The sequence below is a fragment of the Rousettus aegyptiacus genome, unplaced genomic scaffold (assembly GCF_014176215.1).
Source record: "Rousettus aegyptiacus isolate mRouAeg1 unplaced genomic scaffold, mRouAeg1.p scaffold_m13_p_3, whole genome shotgun sequence".
Classification (NCBI taxonomy): domain Eukaryota; kingdom Metazoa; phylum Chordata; class Mammalia; order Chiroptera; family Pteropodidae; genus Rousettus; species Rousettus aegyptiacus.
In genome coordinates, this window is record NW_023416306.1 from 171,326,451 (window position 1) to 171,345,205 (window position 18,755).

The following is an 18,755-nucleotide window of genomic DNA, read 5'->3' on the forward strand; positions in this document are numbered from 1 at the left end:
TGGGCGGGGTGATGGTCTCCGTGGCACACTTGGCCCTGTGCTCACGCAGAGACTCTGACGGGGGCCGGGACGCAGGAGGCGGGGAGTTCTGGCCGGAAGCCGGGGTGCAGTGTGACACTAAGTGTGGGGGGGCAGGCAAAGACCTGCCGCCCGACAGCTCCGCGTCCCCCGTAGCCGCACTCCCCTCTGGTTAGAGGGGGAGGGAACGTGGCCGCGGGGGTTCCTCCCGGGAGTGGAGCCGCCGGCCCGGCGTGCCCGGCTCTTGGCCAGCGAGCCACACGGCCGTCGGCACATGTGAGCCAGGGGGCCGCTGCTCCCCGGAGGCTGGCGCGTCCCCTCTCCTGGGCCTGTCTTGTGTCACACTCTCGTTCCACTTAGCTAATCCCTGAGAACACAGGCGTTTGGGCCCCTTAAAGACCGAAAAGGAAAAAGTGCCCCCTCCCGCCAGACAGGCCGGTGCAGACGCCCAGGGGGCGGCTCTGGAGGGATCAGGGGCCGCCGGGCGCACACCTGCTGGGCTCATGTCACTGACATGCCACTCGGAGCCCTGGGGCGCCAGCTTTGGAACACATAAAATTAAAAAGGGAATGGTCTTGGGGATCAAATAACTCCCCGTGTCTGCAGAACTTCTTTGTGGGGGGGGGGGCGGGTGCCACTCACGACCTATAGGCCAAAATGTTCTTCCCTTTGTGTTTGTTAAAAAGAAAACAACCCACGTACCAAATGTGGATTTTAGTCCTGCCAGAAATGCATTGATAATTAGTACACTCATGATTAGAAACCAAACCTTGCTGATAACAGCAAAGGCCAGCTTCAGACTCCCCCCGCCCGCCCCCCATTAACTGCTGTGACAGGTTTCAGGGTTAAGGCTGCAGATGTTTTCTGTGCATTTGCATGTGTATAGAAGTCGATCTTGCTTATTTTTTACATAAAAACCGTGTTCTCGGGTACTATTCCTTTCCGTCAGGTTGTTTATCTTGACTCAGGAGTCAGGATCAATGCCGTTCCTTTATTGCAACACTGTAGCCCCTGTAGTCTGTACACACTAGAGTTTATCGAACCACCTCCCTGCCGCCACAGAGGCGCTCGGCCCTCGCCTCGTGGGGCCGGGTGTGGAGGCAGGTGTAAGTAATCGCTAAGGTCCGGAATTGGGGAGTGGGCTCCCGAGTGTTCACGGCATCGTTGCCGATGAACACGTGAATGCATAAATTAGCAAGTCCACACAGGGACACGCCTGGACCAGCCTCGAGGGAGTGTTGACGAATTTACGATGAGCCCCGTTCTGTGCTAAGTACCGGGGTCCTTGAGAAGGCAGGGCGTCTCAGCTCTCCCAATTTAAGAGCTGTGTAATAATCTGGGGGTGTCTGTGGACCACTGTGGGCCAGCACCCCCTCTCCTGTCAAAACTTCCCCACCCTGCGTGCGCTGGGGGTGGAGGAGGGGTTGCGGTCGGTGTCCCCGTGGTCAGGGTGGGTGACAGCTTTGTGGGTGCTTCTCGTACTATTTAAGAAAATAAACAAGAACGAATGCAGCACGGGAAAGTGCCGGCCCGGACGAGGCGGGCGCGCCACGAGCCAGGGTTTTCATTAGCACAATTCTGCTCAAGCGACACCCGCTGAAGATTTATTTAAGTTGGCCCCGGTTGTCTGCTGTGGCTAGTGACCCTGCGTGAGCGCTGCTGCATCTGAACCCACAAACTGCTCCTGGACCCCAAGTTCTCAGGAATGGCGTATTCCGGTGGCACGGCCGGCAAAGTCTGTTTTCATTGAGCGACCTTTCTAAAGTGCCATTTTGACCTTGTCGCTGTCTCGTACGTCCCCCATCTGACTTCCCGAGCTTCTGGGGTGTGGTCTGTGAGCCTCCGCGTGGCACGAAAGACCCTTCGGGGCCTGGCTGGGAGCTCCCCAGGCTCGTGCCCACCCCCCATTTCCCTCACCTGCTTCTCTCTGGGCCTCTCCCCTCCCTTGCCTTCGAGACCAAATGCGCGGACGCCTAGCCACCCCGACCCACCCAACTCCGCGTTCAAAAGTCCAGCAAGACACAGTCCCCAGATGTGCGATGCCTCGTCGACACCTCTTCCTAGTCTCGGACAACGTGTTGCATCTTTCTAGCATTCACGGGTTAATCGCCCCCCTCCTTTATCCCCTTCCAGCGTCCTCGGCTCCATCTTGCCTGGATCTGCTGTCCCCTGACTGAAAACCGACCGCCTCGTGATCTTCCCTGGCCGACGGGCAGTGTCAGGACTGGGCTGTGAGCTCTGTGACTGGTGAGTCCTCAGATTGCTGTCACACGGCACACACACGCCTGGGGGGGGGCACACTGTGCTGTCCTGCCAGGGGACCTGCGTGCCTGCTGGCAGCCACGTGTGCAGAGCCCCGAACCCAGAGTCGGGGGGCCCACAGGCCGGGGGTGATGGCATCTCAGGGCCCGAGTGCCCGTGGTGGGTTTTGGGGGATCATTACAGCCTGGAAATGGTTGATCGGGTCTCGTGCGGTCTGCTCCGCACCAGAGGGGAATGGGACTGGCTCCAGAACATGAGAAAGAGGAAAGTTCTAGCATGTGACAACAGGGCTACCAGCTGGGACGATGGTGGTGGCTCCGGGGAGCGGGCCAGTCTGAGTGGTGCTTGTGCCTCTGGGACAGTGGCATGTTCTAGAAAGAACGCAGGCAGGGGACGGTTCGGCTGCCGGCAGGAGGGATGAAAGTCACCAGTGTGTCAAGGGTTTGGTCCCTTTCCTTCCCTGGGGTCTGGGGTAAGTAGGAAGTGCCCCGAGAGGCCGGCCATCTTGAGCACAGACCCAGCTACGGACCAGACACAGAGCTGTGTGTCCTGGCAAGCGCCCAAGAATTTCTGTGCCTCAGTTTCCTGATATTAAAACAAGGAATCATCACCTCCCACAGGCGCAGGGAGAAAACACCAGAGATAAGTCAGCCGGCCCGGTAGCCGGCCCGCAGTCCCAGCGAACGCCACAGCCTCCCCAACCTCACCCCTCCCCAGATGCCGAGCCCCCCACCCTGTCCTGAGACGCAGGCAGCTCCTTCTCACACACAGTCCCATCGAGGAAGACAAAAGGGCCAAGCGAGAATGCGAGGCGGTGATAAAGGGCTCTGCTCCCCTCGCCTGTGTGGACCCCCCGCCCCCCCAAGGGGAACGCAGGCCCGTTCTCCACACCTGGGGGCCCCGGACGGGGCCGCCCTGCCCGCTTTCACTGGGTTCTCCTGAAAAGTTTGGCGATAGTTTATTTTATTTCTTTATAAATATATGTGAAACGTCAGACTGCTCTTCAGGCAGATTTTTTAGGCTCATATTTTATAGACTTTGGCAGGGGTGGCTCAGAAGGAACAGTGGTTACAGTCTCCAGAGGTTCATAATTCCTGGAAGAACTTCTGGCTAAACCTGACTTCTAAATTTCACAGAAAACGCTCCTGGGCCGGGCCCAGCCTAAATGAGGTTTTTGTGTCCCGCGCGCCGCCTCGCCTAGTTGGAAGTATGACTTGCATGTGGCCTTTTCACAAAAGTGAACTTCCTCGGCCACTGGGCACAAAGGCCCCTCTCTCTCCTGAGTTTTCGGTTTGTTTCCTCTGGAGCGTGGGCTCGGTCACGCACACGCCTCTCCCGGGCCCGTCGCTCCCGACTGTTTGTGGAGCTGCTTGTGCCTCAGCACACACTGCGCTTCTCGCCGACACCCCCCGCCCTGGCTGCGTCAGCACGGGCTTGGGGGCTGCGTGGTGTCTGGGGCAGAAGGCGCCGTGAGTCGGGGCGGGAGCACAGTGCCCCCTCCCCAGCCAGCCTGCCCGCTGGGGCTAAAAGTCTTGCTGCCCGTGGCCTCTGGCTGGTTAGGGAGAATGGGGAGGTGACTGTTCAAATCTGAGTGCTTTTCTGTGCCACCGAGCGCCCTAACCGGGAAGCCCTTTACTTAGGCGATTTCTGTGCGCGTGACTTGTGCCCCCTGCCCCCTGCAATGCCGCAGCGGCCGGAAACACACGTCGATACCACTTTACCCAACGTTTTCAAACTGACAGCCCCTCGGTAGATTAAAACAACAGCAGCAACGGAAAAGAACAACAGGAAAGACTCTGGGAAAACAAACGGGCTCGCCAGGAGCGCCCAGGCGGGTGCCCGCTGTCCGTCTGTCTGTCTGTCTGTCTGCGGGGAGCCAGTCTGCGCCTTCCACCTGCGACACTATGCTGCCCCCCCTCGGTGGGTCCCAGCAGCTGTCGGACCCCGCCGACAGACAGCACCCTGGCAGAGTGTGGGTCGTCAGGGGCCCGACCATTAGGCAGCAGTGACGAGGGTCTCTGGCCCTGGCCCCTGGCGCCTCTGCCTTCCCCGAATCGTCCTACCTCATGAGGTGCATCTCTGCCCTGAGGTGAGCCAGGGTGGCCTGGTCATTTCACAGACAAGTTGCCAGGGCTGGCTCCTTAGCCGGCCTGTCACACGCACACACACACGCACCCCCACACACGCACGCGGGCACGCTGAGCGCCTGCACCAGGAACAAAGACAAGAAAACTCCTTTAGAAACTGCAGAGCAGAGCCTCGTCTACCCAGGGGCGTCCACCCAGAGTTCCTGGGAACTGAGTCTCCATGAACGGGCCCCCGAAGCCAGCGCCCCACTCCGGCATGGGCCTCATTTGTCAGCCCGCAGGCCCCTGGGCCCTGTCCCAGGGCAGAGCATCCACGTCAGGGTGCAGCAGGCAGCAAGTTGGTGGCCATGGCCAAGCCTCCAGGCGAGGGCCCTGCTTTCCCATGGCCAGGCTGGCCCTCGACTCCCCAGAAGCCCCCTCCTCCCGCCCCCCGCCCCTCGGGAAGGCTGCCCCCGGCCCTCCACGCCAGCCTGTGGCCCCAGGAGGACCCAGGCCAGCCTTCCTGGGCCTGGGAGCCGCGGTGGGCACTTGGCCAGTCCAGGTGGCCGGGCCCTCGGGCTGGGGACTTGGCTGCAGGACAGCCCCCCACCGCCCCCCGCCGGCCGAGCACTCACCCCCACGCTCCGCGGCTCTCCCACGCCGCCTCGCTGTGACGGGCGCGCTCCGCCAGCCTGCTCCGTGCCTTCGCCATTCAGCACAGGGCCCGGCGCCTGGGAGAGTCCGCGCAGCCTTGGCCGGACCCCGGCCGGCGCCCCCGCAGCCCCGCGCGCCCCGGGACCCCGCTCCGGGGGCGCGGCTCAGAGGCCTAGACGTGCGGGCGGCCGGCCCGGGCGGGGTGCCGCGCCGCAGCCTCCCTGCCGCCGGCCTGGCGCTCCGCGCTCGGACGCCCCGCGCTCGGGGCGCCCCGCTCCGGAGCCCCCGCGCGGGGCCCGCGCGCCGAGCCGCCGTGCCCGGCCCGCCCCTGCGTCCTGCGGCTGCCGCCGCGCGAGCGCAGCCCCTCGCCCCTCTGTCCCCGGCGCGGGGCCCCCCCAGGCCCTCTCCTGCCCGAGCGGGAGCGCGAGCCTCCCGACTACCGTGGGGGCAGTTTTGGGGTGCCCGACCGCGGCCGTCGACACCTGTCCGGGGCGCTCTGCCCGGGCGGCTCGGGGCGCTGGGACGGAGCCCTTTGCCCTGCTGTTCTGCAGAGAGCCCAGGGGGGGGGCGCGGGTCTCCCCTCCCGGGGCCGCGGCTCCGGCTCCCTCCGCCGAGCGGCTTCGGAGCCCTCTCAGCCTGTTACGGCCCCTCTGCCAGTTGCCAGGGAGAACACTCTCTATGCGGCCCCCCCGCCTTTCCGCGGGAGCGGCCGGCGGCCCCGGTCAGCCCGCGGCGGCGCCAGCCCCAGCCGGCGGGGCCGGGGGCCCCCGAGCCGGGCGGCCCGGGCTCCGCTCCCGCTCTCTCGCGCTGTGAGGCCACGGCGACCCCCTTTCCTTTCCTGAGCCTCGGTTTTTCCCCCCGAAATGGAGACGAGAGGGGCTGGAAGTAGACTAGAGGAGGCGGGAGTCGCCGCGCACACACCGGACGCTCCACGGATGCGTGCGGGGCGGACGCGGGGACCGGGGAGGGAGGCCCGCGTGTAACAAGTGTCGCGAGCGAGAAACACGCTCTGGCCTTTTCGAGACCGCACTCTGAATACGGACGGGACCCCGGCCTGGCAGAGACCCCTCTGCCGGCTTCACGGCACCAGTGGAGTGAGCCAGAGGCGGCCCTGGGCCTGTGAGCTCGCAGTGGGGGCGCAGGGCGGCGCGGGCGCGCAGAGCCCACATCTGCACTTAATAGAGCAGGAATTTGCATTGTACACAGCAGCACGAGGGCCCCGGGCTCAGGCATAAAGAAACACCTTTCCTCGCTGCTGCTCAGGACGGCCCGCGTAGACAGGGGGGCGGCCGGGGAAGGGAAGCCCAGCAGGGTCCGGGCACCCCGCAGACTGCGGGGTCCGGGCACCCATCCATGCATGTGTTCTCCAAAGCCAGCACGGTGCACCTACCTTTCTGGGCCCAGACCCGAGTGGCAGGCTGGACACGGAGTGCCGGTCCTCTTTCCTGTCCGCGAAGACCAGTCTGGTGGGGGAAAGAGACGGAGTGAGTCACTGTAAATCAGTGATCGAGGGGGAGTGATGGCAGCTGAGATTTATGGAGCCCTATGCAGGGGCCAAGCCCTGAGCTGGGCTGTGTGCCTAGAACTCACCCCGGCAGAAACTCCAAGCGCTCGCCTCAGAGTCCCCATTTGATTGATGGAGAAACTGAGGCAGGGGACGGTGAAGTCCCATACTCACCGTCCGTCAGCTGGTGTGAGGCCGAGCCGGGATGGAACCCCAGTCTGTCCGAGGCTCCCCACCACACCCTGCTGCTGAAGGCTGCTCAGCGAGGCTGTGCCGAGTGCTGGGGGGTGTGGGTGGGCAGGGGATGGATTGATTAGTTATAAGCACCTCCCAGCGGTGCTTGAGATCCCAGCTCCTCTGTGGCCCAATCCGTTTGAAGGGCAGATTCAAAATTAGGTGGTAGCACCTATGGGCAGAGGCTTATGAAAATGGCATTATTAACCTGATGTGGAGAGGGCCTGCCCACCTCCGAGCAGATTGCAGATGGAGGTGGAGGGGGCTGGGGCTTGTTTATGTGGACAGTGAGTTAGAGAGGAAGGAACACGTGGGAGGGGGGACAGGCCCTGGTGGGGACTCGATGGCCGAGAGGCACCAACCAGTGTGCAGGGAGTTGCCCCACGCCGGAGCCCACTTTTGGGGGGAGGGTCCTCAGCCCCTTCTCTGACACAAGCGGGGACTCCGCGCTTCTGCACCTCAGTTTCCCTGTCTGTGAATGGAGGTCAACACCAAGCGTCACTGTAGGGGAGCCCCTGTCCCCACAGCCTTCTCTCCCACCCCCCACCCCCGCTGTCGTTGCTGGACACCTGTCTGCTTGTCAGAGCGAGATTCAACAGGAGAGTTCCAGTGTGGGAGCGGGGGTCGTGGAGAGGAAGCGGGCGGGGGGTGAGGGGACTGGCGCCCCGGACCCGGAGAGGCTGCCGGGCCGAGGTCTGCACTGGGGAGGCCTGGGCCACTCAACATTTGTGCCAACTCACGGTGCAGTGGAGGCAGACGGTCTCCACTCTGCAGACACCAGCCGAGAGTCTGTGGCGCCCCCAAGTGCCGCAAGGGGGCTGCCTGGGCCACCGTTCTGAGCCCAGAAAGTGAGGAGGGGGAGGCCAGCGGTGGGGACAGGCGTTTTTACTTTTGCGGTGGGGCTCCGGCTGGGCTGCGTCGGAGGCGCTGGGGGCCGGCCTGCCGGGCCTGGCGGCTGTGGGCTGTGCCCCTCCCTCGCTGGGGCGGCCCTGCAATGCAGCAGCCGGCTGGGAGGGCCCAGGGAGCTGTCTGGGGGCTAGTTTTCCAAAGTGGGAAAGGAAAGGGAGGGTATTTCCAGGCGGGGCGCAGGGTGGCGGGGCTCCCGGGAAACTGAGGGTGCAGAGAGCCTGGTGGCTGCCAAAGGCCCAGAAAGGGGGGCAGGAGGGGGCGTGGGGCTCTGGGGGTCTGTGGGGACTGCCTTGGACCCGGCGTCCAGTGTGAGTCAGTTTGCAGCCATAGGACTGATGGGAGAGGGGGGGCTGGGGCCTGCACGGGCAGTTTGGCACGACAGTCCAGGATACAAGCCCCAATTCTCGTCCTCCCAAAAAAGCAAAATAAAATAAAATAAAAACGCATTTGAAAGCTACACGGTCGAATCCTTCCCAGCCTGGCCGAACTTGTCCCAGGGAAGGGCTCTCGGGTGGCCTGCTCTGCCTTGGAGAAGGGGGGTACGCTCAGGCCCCCTTAGAGCCAGCAAGGAGACTGTAGCATTCAGAGAGGGGTGGGGGACCTTGAGGTGGGGGGGTTGCAAGGTCTGGGGAGCGTGCGGAAGGCCTGGGGGCCACCCTGGGCGGGAGAAAGATGTCCTGGGCTGGTGGAGGGGGATCTGAGGAGGGAAGGGGGTGCTGGGGCACTTGGTGGTGACTTGATTCGAAGCACCCCGAACCCCTGCAGTGTCTCCTCAATCCCAGCTCAGAGTAGTTGGCTCCCATGGGCCCGGCCTCCTCCCACTCTGTCCCGCAACGGGAGGCGTTTGTCCTAGGACTGAGAGCGAGTCCCTCACTCTGCCCGGTTTGGCTGCGTCCCGGGCCCCTGTCCTGGCACGTCTGCGAGGCTCCCCTTCTCCCCCTCTCTCATCTGTGTTCCCACTGGTTGATTTGCAAACTCTTCAATTACGAGGTAGTCCAGACAACACAAGAGTAGAGAAACAGTACGTGTTTTCATCACACGGTACACCCTTTTCAGCCGGCTGTCCCCCGCCCCCAGCTCGGCCCCGCCCGTCGCACCTAAACCACCTACTGTCCTTCCACCCCCTCTCCCCCCAGCCGGGCTGCTGAGGAGCAAATTCCAGACACCCTCGGAGAGTTGTTCAGCATGTATCTCTAAAACAGAACGCTTTTCTGTGTTAAAAACGTAACCGCGACGCCATCACCGTGGTTAAAACATTAGCCGTGTCTGCTTGGTGCCATCTGGCACTTAACTCAACTTTCAAGCATCTCTGATTGACGCCTGAACTTCTTTTTCAGTTGGCTTCTCTAAGTCAGTGTCCAGACTCTTCCCCACACTCTTAGGGGGCCACGGGGGTTACAGAAGGTAAGTGCAGCTACGAATTCAGGGGTTTGGCTCTCTACCCTAAGTTAGAGACCCGGCCTCAGCAAACAGGGTTTCTCACGGAGAATGGGGCCAGTTCTGGGTCCCTCCCAGCGTCCTTTAGTGAGGATCAGCAGCCATGCACGTGAAGCCCTGCTTGCTGCATCTCATCCATAGCAGACACTCGGCAAGCAGGAGCTGCTAGGATATTTTCCCTGGAAACCTCCAAAGGGGAGTTGGGTGGGGTAGGCGAAAGGGGGCCTGGCTGTGGGCCACAAAACAAAAGGCTCCAGCAGCCCAGCCCCCTTGCTGATCGAGGCCGTAGACGTGAACCACATCCCAACCAGAGCAGCCTGCAGGCTGGCGGCTGGGACCTCCCGGTTGGCTCACAACTCAGCTGCCTCATAGCAGACAGCAGTTGCTGTGTCCCGGGACCCACATGGGACCCCACTTGTTGCCAGTCCACTAGGTGGCACTCTCTGCTGTGAGTCCAGGAGGGACCACCACCCCAAACTGCTCTGGCCACTGCCCAACCCTGGGGTTCTTCAGAGGGTGCGCACTGCTAGAGCATGGCACGTCACTTCTAAAAAGTCTTTCTCAGTCTGCCGTGCAGCCTCTGTGTCCCGGCCGAAATCCCAGCCCGGTGGCGGAAGCCGAGGGAGTGAACATTTAATGCCCATTTGCTCCGGCCAGAGGCTGGGATGTCCACTCTTTAAACCCGGACCTAGTACATCTCACTGCCCTTTATTTTGCAGATGAGAGGACCTGGCATGGTTAGTGACCTGTGCAAGATTAGCCAGGAAGCGGGACCCAGGATTCCGATCCAGGTTCGTCTGATTTCCGTGCCAAATAGAAGCGGGGGAGGTGGGGGCGTAAGGTCCGTGGATGGAGGGACCCCTGAGTCAAGACGCATCAGTACACAGAGCGGTGGCCGGCTGGCCGATACATGCCGGTGAGGCGGGCGAGCGAATTAAAATGCGGAGGGTGGGTGGGTGGGTGGATGATGGATGGATGATGGGTGGAGGAGAGACAGTAGTCGATTTCTCACCGAGTTCAGTGGACGGAGGTCCTCTCTGAGCGCGCTCGCTGGTGCAGCTCCTGCCTTCTGCCTCCGAGCCTTCTGACTGGCTCTGGGACAACAGGTGAGCGGCCAGCAGCTCACAGGGACCAAGTCCCAGCTGTGGTGCGGGAGCCGCTCAGCGCCAGCTCTCAGCCCCAGCTGCCTTCACGGCGCCCCAAGAGACAGCAGGCAGCCCCCCTCCACCGGCGCTCCTGGGTGGATGAGTAAGCCCAGACCCAGCCACATGCTCGGGCCTTTTCTAGTCGCTTGGTGTAATTGCATCTCCTCTCAGTCGTCACGACCACCTTCGTGATGGCTGTTATCATCCTCCATTAACGTAACAGGTATAGAGATGGCGAATGACTCACCCCAAATCATATAGGAAACAAATATCAAACCGGGATTTGACTCATCCAAACCTATACCGGCCTCATTTCCTTTTTTAAAATGATTGTACGTAAATCAATCTGCACTCCTTGGAGTTCGCCCAAGTTAGACTCCCACTCTTGGTCCATCAGGGAGCTGGACTTCTTATCCCCTGGACCCTAAATGTATTTCTCAAGTAACACCTTCTTTAGTTTGTTCTGTCTGTAATGATCACACACGCCGGGGTCAGGCATATCACTGACACCCTGCAGTACGGTTAATCAGGTCTAATTCAAATTCTAGTAGCTCACGTTTTGACTGCAGAAGAGGCGAGAATGACTCTCGAGCCTGAAGGGGTGCCAGGCAGGCCCAGGGCTCACACCCAGGGCGGAGGGCGGAGCAGCAGGCCTCCCCGGAGACCTGGCTTCAGTTCCACAGACATGCCTCGGAAACTCTGCCTCTGCCGCTGGGCCAAGCCCCGCGACACGCATCCCGCCTCCGTCGCTCTGCGCCTTCCCCGCGGCGTGACCGCTCGTGGCGTCACGTCGCGTCCGGGAGGCTCGGTTTTCTCACGTGTAAAATGGGGCTGGTGACCTCTGTTCAGATGTCCCCTCCCAGCGAGCCCTCCTCCCCCTCGTTGTTTCCGTCACCCCCCTTCCCGCTTTATTTCCTTCCGTACACTTGACACTCGGACAACGCAAGGGTTAGAGGCGCCACCAACCCCCCTCCCTCGCGCGGTCGCAAATCTGAGTGTGACTTGACACTCCCTAAAATCTTCACTCCTATGAGCCTGCTGTCGACCGGAAGCCTTGGCGGTCGCGTGATCAGCCCATCGACCCGTGATTTTAGATGTGACGTGTATGGCGCGCTGCAGCCTTACAATAAACTAGAGAGGGGAACGTTATTAAGAAAGTCATAAGGATGAGAAAATACATTTACAGTATTTATTTTAAAAAAATCCGTGTGCGAGTGGACGGACCCGCACAGTTCAAAACTGTGTTTGCTCGTGAGTCCCCTGTAGTCCTCGCCACCTCGGAGCCCACGCACCACGCTCGGGCGTTTAGAATAGTGTCCGTTTGGGGGTCTGCCCCCGAGGATGCTAGTTAGCTCTCATCCTTGCTGTGCCCTTGGCGCCTACGCCAGTGCCTTGCACAAAATACTTGCTCAAAACTTTTTTGGGGGAGAAAAAAAAACCAAAAAAACAAAAGAGAGATGCTGCTAAATTGTACCTATCCCAGAGGACTTTTTTTTTTTCAGGTTTTGCAAAGCAGGCAGCATGGTGCCTGGTAGAGAGTATGCATTCTATAAACATCGGCTAATTATGATTATTATGTCTAATTCGCAGGACGGCTGTCGCGAGGCTCACGCGGGGTAATGTATGCTCGGGCACGCTGTGAGCGCTGCGTGCGGGTCCAGGAGGTGCAGCCTCCGCGGTCCTCTGTTGCTTAGAGGGAACTCGCACTTAAACTTGATGCTTTTCATTTTCATACCACCTGGGAGGGAGGGAAGGCTGGATTGTCGCCCGCCCCCCGAGGCTCCGAGAGGGCACGGCCCCCGCGGGGCCAGGAAGGCGGAGGCAGGGCCGGTCCTGGTTCCGTGCCTAGTGTTCTTCCCACAACTCCCTCAGGAAAGTCCCCAAGTGGATGTGTTTGTGAATATATTACCTGCTAAACGCATGCATAACGTGCACATGTTTTAAATGTGTTTGTTATTTCCAGGTCTCAGAGGTGCTCTGAGGCCAGCGTGTGGGACACCTCCCGGGCCGGCCCGGGAGAGGGGGAAGGAAGCTGGTGTGTATCATCAGGAGGGTCCCAGCAGAGCCCTCTCTGGTTTTGGGGCTCAACCTGGTGTAGACTCCCCTGGGCGCAGCCCCATTCACGCAGTGAACCCTTTCCTTGGGTTTCTACTTTCCAGGGCACTTGTTCAAACTTTGATGCCATGTCCAAAACAGAACAGATCCCATCCATTTCCTGCCTGAGGCCCATCCTTCCCGAAGCCCTTGGCTTGGCCTGAGTGTCATTCTTGGTCCAATTAGACGGGGGCCGTTTGACCGGCGCGGCGGGTGGCGCGGGCCGGGGCGGGGGCCGTGGCAGCTGTGCTACGTCAGTTCAGCCTCAGCTTGGATCCGCGAGGTGTTCCCGTCCTCGGTCGACAAATCGCACAAGTCGGGGCACAAGACAGAGAGGCCAGGTCACGTCTCTGCAGTTACACAGCTCACGAGTGCCTGCTGGGGTGGAACCTGGTCTGTCTGTCTGTCTAGCACCACCGCATGGGCGCTGCTGCAGAGGGGTCAGAGGCCGGGCGAGGTCTGGAGGGGAGGGTCATGTGTGGTTACTGTACTGGTGTTAACAAACGACAGGATAAGGTAGGCTCGCCAGGGAGAGTGAGTGAGAGTGGGTCGTGGACCAAGGATTGTGATTAATTCTCCACAACCGAGGGACGTGAAGAGATCAGAGCGGTTTGTGGTGGTTAATTTTATTCTTAAAAATAATGTAATAAAGGCCTCAAATAGAGCAATTGTGAGAATGTGTTCTGGACAAAAGATTATGATTAATCCAGGTCTGCTAACCTGACCTTAGCAAACGGAAAAGGTCTGGGCTATTTTCCTCCGCTTAATGGGGCTTTGTCTTCCTTAGAATAGACACACACGGTTTGTCCGCCAGAGAAAACCTTGGCCGCGAGAAAGAGACTATAGACAGTATATGGGCGTTGAATGGGTGTTCACCACATAGTTATAGATGAATGCATATGCATAAATAAAATTAAAGAGGTCCGGGGCATGGGCCAATGATGAGAATGTGTTTTTTAACACGATTATGAGTAATCTAGTTCACCCCTCACCAAACCCAGCAAGTTGGGACTGTGGGTAGGACACATAGCAACAGGTCTATGGCGCAGTCATTGGCTCTGGGTTGAAAGGTGGCTTCCAGGGTATTTGCCATGTAGTTAAAAATAAATTTGATGAGTAACAAAATAAACGACAAATTGAAAGAGGGCCAAGAATGACCACCAAAGATGTTTTATGAATTGTGGATTGAGATCAACCTACTTATGTATAATTGCGGACTATTTAAAGCAACAAGACAAACAAATTTCTTACCTCTGTGGATAAGAAGCCTTGGTACGCAAATACTGATATGAGTACTAATCAGTATTTTTCTTTTGGATTAGTACTGAACTCTAATGTGTGTTTGTTGTATTTAAAAAGTAAGTAAGAGCCATAAGAAGGACAAGTAGAAAACAATAGTGAGATTATATCTGGAATCAAAGATTATTATTACTGCAACTCTGCACATTTGAGTCTCTCGGGAGTGAGATCTGGGCTGGTTCTTGGTAAGAAGTGTAGAGACAGATACTTATAATTGTTGTTACTCTTGTTTTTGATTAGGGTGGCGAATTCGTGCGTGTTCACTGTGATAAAATCATTAGATGAAAACATATGTACAATGAGAGCTGCGCTTGGGCCAATGGTGAGACCGCGTCGTGAGCCAGAGATCGTGATGGGCCCTGTGTGGCTCACCCGACAGCCGTTAGGAAGCACCCAGGTTGTCTCTTCCTAAAATACCTGCCTTATGTTCCACAGGACGGACCTGGCGCGGGCCTGATGATAAAGACCTTGGCTGCTGCGTGTCTGGGAAGCGGGCCGCGGACCAGCCAATGTGAGTGATGGTCAGCGTCGTTTTACGGTCGGGTGGCTGGTTGATGGCAGTGTGCATTATTAAACACGGATGGCACCAAAACAATGGCCAAGCCTGGAGCCTTGGGTCTCCATGCCGATGAGACCGTGTCATGAACCAAGGGTGATGAATTTCATTAGCCGTAGCTGTCACCAAACTAAAAAATAATGTGACTGGGCTCTGCCCTGTACAGGGGATGAGTAAATAAAAAGGAACAATTTTACACATGGGTAATTATCTACGTTGTGTATATGTCTAACTGTATTATACATGTGTAATATGTATCTGTTGAGATACATATAATTGTTCCTTTTTCTTATTCTTGGGTTGAGTGGTGGGTTCACATATGTTTATTGATTTATAAAAAAATAAATGGCTATATACATAAATCAAAGAAGGTCAAGCACGAACTAACGAAGGCAATATATCGTGACTTAAGATTTATGATTACACAATTCTGCAATTGTGAGGGGCATTAAAACAAAAATATCTGTGTTATTTCATTTATTTTAATAACACCATACCGTTAATTTGTACACTATGATTTATATAAAGACTTCCCTATTGATGAAGTTTAGGTTATTAACTCAATGAGAGGTACACATAGAGACATAAGGTATTGGTAGTTTTCTGTTTGTTGGATAAGATTCTTAGGTATTCTTTTATGATATTTTTAAAGGGATAAATGAAATTAAAAAGGGCCAAGTGTAGGCCAATGAAGACAATAAACCAAGGTGATTAATTCAGTTCTGCAGAAGTAAGAGCCATTAAAAATGATACAGGGTATTCATTTTTAAAAATATTTTCATTTTTTAAACGTTGTTTTCTGTTGCACAAAAGATACACCATAGATTATTTAATCATGCAATATTAATAAGAATTTTGACCTTTATTCGGGTGAATAAGGTTTGTAAAGAAAATGTAAGTAATAGTCAATTTTCTTAAATGTTAGGCTGGACAGTTGTTTGAGGGCCTTCATAAGTAAGTAAATGAATGAACGAACAAATTAATGAATGAAACAAGAGAGGAGAAGCATGGGTCAATGAAGATAACATCTCGTTATCCCAGAATTAAGGTTATTCTAATTCTGTACAGCTAGGTCCATTTAAAAATTGGTGTTGGTTAAGGACTAAGTAGTCAATATTCTTGTTTTTGCATGGTGATATGTTGGATATTGATTTTTGTACTGAAAATAAATTAACAATTCCATGAATGTATAAAATACAAGAAAAGTCAAAACATAGACTGGTGATGGGAATGGCCCAAACATAAAAGGATTATAGTTAATTCGACTTACAGTACATTCGACTTCCAAAAACTAGCCCGTTCCATTCCTTTCACCGGCTGTTTTGCATGTCATTATGTATTCGTGCATAGTTTATTTAGACATTTCTCCAGGGATAAAGATCTAGGCTATTAACTCTTGGAGCAAGGAGCACAAAAGGACATGAAAGGTAACGTTTGTGTTCTACTTATGGGGTAAGAGGTTGGATTTGTGGTTATTCATTAAAACTCCTTTACAAATAATCAAATCAAACAAAAGTGAATCAGCATGAACGGATGATCAAGAGTAGTGATTGATCCAATTTAGCTTCATTAGAAAAAGTGCTAGACTATTACCAAAGAGTAAAGAGTAAATACTAATGCTGTCCAATAGAACATTCTGCGTCGATGGACGTGTTCTGTAATTTATTCAGTCCAATATGGTAGCCACTGTGAGTATTGAGCACTTGGAATGTGGCTAGTGTGCATGAGGAATTGAATTGTTAATTTTATTTCATTTTTACTAATTAAGTTTAAATAGTCATATGCAGTTGATGTCTACTCTGCCATTTGCATTGAGTGGTTGTTTAATGGGAATTTCTTGAATATTAAATATAAATAATTAAATACAGATATTAATAAAAGAAGGTTAATTACGGGTCAGATGAGAGAATACCATAAAAAAGATTATAATTAATCCAGTTTTGCATAATTGAGATTCACTGGCAAAAAATTTATTTTGGTTCATAAAAAATAGACTGATCTTCTACATTTATTCATCAACTATTTACTGTTATGTTGAAGACGCGCCTGTAGTTTATGTAAACATATCCCTAATGGTGAAGGTCTACGTACCTTGGTGGGAAAGGATCAGAAACTCATCGTCAGAGTTGTAGTTGGTGGGTTGAACAGTGGTTTTTTTGGGTATAGGTTATATTATTATTTTACTTACCTTAGAAAAATGAATAATAAGTATAGAGACTGTTTGCATGGCCCAAGGATGGTAGTGTGGCAAGGACCAAAGCTTGTGGTTAATACAAGTCACCACGACTGTTGTCCCTACATAAAAGCTCTCATATATTTATTGGCGAGGAACGTATAGACAGATATAACTAGTTGTCAATATACAAAAAGAGGACCAAACACGGACCAATGATGAAAGTGTTCCATCGACTACATATTTATATTAATAATTTCTGCACAACTAAAGTCTATTACATAAAGGTCTTTGTTTCTCCATTTATGGGTAAGAATTACGAAGACTATGTCTATCTAATCATATATCTGTAATTTAAATCCATTTATTATTAGTACCTATATTACTTATACTAACATAAATTGGGTTTGATGGTGTAGTCATGGTGATTTCATTGACTATATTATTTAAAAAATCAATAAAGGAATAAATGGCTAGAAGTGAAAGGAATGAAATGTATGAGTTAGTCATTGCTATGATTGTGCTGCGTAACAAAAGCCCCACAATTTCAGCAGCTTATAAAATAATAGCAATAACAATGATATTTTTTTCTTACATATGGTCTGTGGGGACTTGCGGTGGATTAGGTCACATCTTCCTCACTTGCCTTCTTAGTCTCGGTTCCTGGATATAGGAGTCGTGTTGTCTGGGACGTGCTCTTCTTATAGTGAAGACCATTTATTTGAGTCACTTCCACTGACACTCCCTTGGGCGAGGCCAGTCACATGGCCGCCATAACATCAATGGGAAGGATATTCTTCCCGTGGAGGACTAGGAAGGGAGAGGGAATATTTGTTGAAAAATGACATAACTTGCCACATTTCTCCCAGTTGGTGAGAAATATTTACTTCACATCCATACACGAAATAGTAGCATTTTTTCTTCAAAACATCCCAGAATCCATTAAGCCAGTGCTTTGGTTCAAAGTCCATTGTGATCCGCTTCCAATTTGGATGTGACTTCTCTTCATTCAGAGGCTTGTAAGCTAGACAAGCTGTTTGTCCCCACATGGTAGACATACTGTGTTGGGACCATCCCCATGTGCAAAGGGAGAGAAGGGGAGGCACAGAGCAGGCCACACCATTGCGACTCTGGAACCCCTCTGGGCAAGTGAGGCGAGATCTCCCTCCTTGAGACTGTCACCTGTGTGGGAGAGAGAATTAAGACAGATGTTGGTAATGGTCGTCATTTTCGTTCTGATTTTAGGTGAGCGATTCAGTGGAGCTCACTGAAATAATAATTGAGAATTATTAATTGATTAAGTCGCTAAAAAAGACGGGGTCAGTGGTGAAAAGGAGGGCCTCACACGGACCAGTGTGGAGGACAGTCCATTAACACGAGAACGGTTCTCTTTTAATTTATTGTCTTAAATTATTAATGTATATAATATCCTGACAGCTGCTGAATCTACACCCTAATAGAAGCCAAGGATTACGGTTAATCCAGTGTTTTCGCAACTAATATTCATTCAAAAAGTTTAGATCTAATATCGGTTCTTCTCAACCAGTATCATTTCTGAAAAACATATGCTTGTTTTTCTGTGGGTAGTTAGGGGCAGATGTCAGTATAATTTAGGGCTCTTGCCCGGGATATGTAGGTTCACCATGTCGTTAATATTATTATAAGTGAATGAAGAAAGAGATTATCTAAAAGAGGACAAATCATGAGGATACTATGTCAGTAAAAAAAGTTTATTAATCTCACTCTACTCTTCCAATATCCATGTAAATAGAAGGGTTTTGGGGGCTCTGTCCACTTTTGCGTAAAGAGCGTAGAGTCACTTACCTGTAATAGATCATTTTGCATTTGTTTTGGAAAATGAAAATATGTATGTTATTTTATGAATAAACAAATGAAAAGTAAACACAAATGAATACTTTATAGTGTTAAGCATGGATCAGCGGTGAGAATATGTCAAGGAATAAGAATGTAAATTTAATTATAATCGAGGAGGACCCATGGAAAAGATCATCCAGGCTCTTATCTATGTGGGTTCGACAGACAGAACTTGGAATTGCTATAGTTCCTAATTCTTCTACCAGGGTGTTGATTTAGCAGTTGTCAGTATATTATATACATTTATAATTTAAGAAAATAAATTAAAAGAACCATTCTCAGGTTAATGGACTGTGATGACAGCCCAGGTTTTTATGATAAAACAGGTACAATAGAACTAAGGTCTTAAAAAAAAATCTACCCTACTTCTTCAATTTTCTGAAATTTGCCTTTTCCTCCACAGATTCAATATACCCATCTAACATATTCATTATCTAGCGATGAAGGTCTTGAGTGTTAATTCTGTGAATAAGGAGCAAAGGGACTGGTAAGTAACCGAGTTCACGTTCTTGGTTTGGAGTGGGTTCAC

The 18,755-nt window shown here is 53.6% G+C and overlaps 1 long non-coding RNA gene across 2 annotated transcripts in view; it reads left to right on the forward strand.

Moving 5' to 3' along the window:
• LOC107497560 overlaps positions 1-18,755 on the forward strand; it is an 88,571-nt gene that overhangs the window by 9,610 nt on the left and 60,206 nt on the right. For both annotated transcript variants that reach the window (XR_004950049.1, XR_004950050.1), the window contains exons 3-7: positions 2,152-2,265; positions 8,985-9,051; positions 9,804-9,875; positions 11,820-14,133; positions 18,630-18,713. This is a non-coding gene — a long non-coding RNA (uncharacterized LOC107497560). The remainder of the gene's footprint in view (positions 1-2,151; positions 2,266-8,984; positions 9,052-9,803; positions 9,876-11,819; positions 14,134-18,629; positions 18,714-18,755) is intronic.